General features: G+C 41.6%; 1 long non-coding RNA gene across 1 annotated transcript in view; it reads right to left on the reverse strand.

Moving 5' to 3' along the window:
* Positions 1–16: 16 nt before the first annotated feature.
* The window catches only part of LOC109390042 (uncharacterized), a 13,451-nt gene continuing 11,256 nt past the window's right edge, over positions 17–2,211 (reverse strand). The window contains exon 3 of the long non-coding RNA XR_002125492.1: positions 17–626. This is a non-coding gene — a long non-coding RNA (uncharacterized LOC109390042). The remainder of the gene's footprint in view (positions 627–2,211) is intronic.

Below are 2,211 nucleotides of genomic sequence, written 5' to 3' on the forward strand. Positions count from 1 at the left end.
AAAAAACCTTTTGTTTGAAATTTAGTTTCAGTACTTTTTAAATGTTCCCCTAAAATGTATATGGAAATTCTAGCATTATAAATGTGCTTTATATAATCACCCCAAGTCACTGTCCTGTTTCACACCTGCCTGTCTTTGCCCGTGCTATGTCCTGTATTCCTTGTCAGCTTAAGAAATTAGTTATGTACCAAATGCAGTTCAGATGAAACTTCCACTGAGAAGTGTCCCTAACCTTATCCTGTAATCTCCATCTTCAACCACCATAGTTTAAGCAGCTTTCGCCTGTGCTATGACTGTGTGTTGTGCATCTTCTCTTCTTGCATACTTCACGTTGAGTTGCAATTTATTTGCTTATCTCTCCTTTCCTCAAGGTTGTGAGTTCCTTGAGGACAAGGGTTTGTTTAACATCACTGCAAATCATTTCTGTATCCCCTGGGTCTACCACCTTGCCAGGCACTTGGGAGGCACATAGCTAATAAGAAAGCAGAAGCGTATTCATTCCACATCTGGCCCCTTACCTGCTCCTGAGGGCGGACAACCACTGTATTAAAATCAGGCCACTTGTCCACCAGAGCCTTCAGCTTGAATGGGTTTCCTTGGTTCACGTGGAAGATGGTCCCATAAACCTGTGGAATCCCAAGAAAGTGGGCAGATAAGCATATTAGGCAAGGATGAAAAAGTACCCTGTTTGATCAGGACCAAAAATTATTTCTGTGAGCTCATGAAATTTTGTGGTGGAAAAGAGCCAAATAGGGCACCTAGGTCAAACAATCTCCATGTACTACTTTTTTTTTTTTACCTGAAATGAGAAGAGCTGTTTCTTACTGTCCAGTATGAATCATACATGCATGTAGGAAAATATTTGTACAAATANACATAAATGAAAAAGTGCTGAGAAATTCATTCAGTTATGGTCATGCCATTTGTGGCAATACAAAACTGGGACCAAGATTTCAGGGCTACATATTCATGTAGTTTTGATAATCATAGGAGATGCATTATTAAAAAAAATAGTAGCCAACATCTAGTGAGCACTTACTATGTTCCCTGTGTGGTAGAGTGTTGCAGGAATGGCTCACAATAAACCGACATCTCCTCTACCCATTCCTGGAAATAGCCCCCTCCTATACTGCATCTGACCTTCGCCATATGACTTGCCTTTGCTAATGGGGAAGGGAAAATCTGATGCAGGGGGAGTCATAGGAGTGCTTCCACATAGAAGCTTTTCTTCTCTTTGTCCTCCTAATTACGCGGACACCAACACAATGTAAATAGGCCGAGACTAGTCAGCTGCTGGCTTGTGGTCCTATCAGGCTGTCACCAGAGCAACTGGCACTGACAACCAGAACCACCATTAAGACATGTGACTGATAGTTTAGTGGTTACCAGAGGGTAAAGGGGAAGAAGTGTGGTAGATGAGGGTAAAAGGGATCAAGTATATGGTGATGGAAGAAGAACTGACTCTGGGTGGTGAACACACAATGTGATATATAGATGATTTATTACACAACTGTACACCTGAAACCTATGTAACTTTGCTAACAGTTATCACCCCAATAAACTTTAATTAATAATAATAATAAAATGACATGGAACTGAGGCCATCCTGGAGCAACCAGCTCATAGTGCACCCATTAACGGACTGCAGCTGCATGAGGAAACCCAAATGAGACCTGCAGAAGAACTGCCTTGCAAAGCCCAGCCCAAATTGTTTCACATAATTATGAGGTTTGCTATGCAGCAAAAGTGAATAGACACATCCAGGTATTATGCTAAGCAATTGCTATTCAAGATTTTATTTAATCCTGTCAACACCCCTGTGTTTTAGGTATCATTATTATCCTCAGTTTTATATATGAAAATCACAGTCTCAGCAAGGATAAGCCACGTGGCTAGGATCACATAGCAGATGACAGATGCCATCCTTGGAAGTCTGCTTGTAACCATGCCAGTTCCTTGAGGACCTGGCAGGTGCTTTGAGGCATCAGTTGTCATTCTTATTCCCAGAATAGAAGCCTCTAGGGGAAGCGCTGCCCGGCACTCATTCAACCTAAGGAATTCTGGGTATGTCTGCAATATATGCCATAAATTCTTGGCTATCTAAGAATTATGTTATGGCTCCCTATATGAAGCCCAGTCTTTGCAGCTTTGAGGGTGTTTTTTCCCCTTACAGGTATAGTAGCAACAGAGTAAAAAAATGACAGCAGGGCC

This window comes from Hipposideros armiger, unplaced genomic scaffold (genome assembly GCF_001890085.2).
Source record: "Hipposideros armiger isolate ML-2016 unplaced genomic scaffold, ASM189008v1 scaffold_253, whole genome shotgun sequence".
Taxonomy (NCBI): Eukaryota; Metazoa; Chordata; class Mammalia; order Chiroptera; family Hipposideridae; genus Hipposideros; species Hipposideros armiger.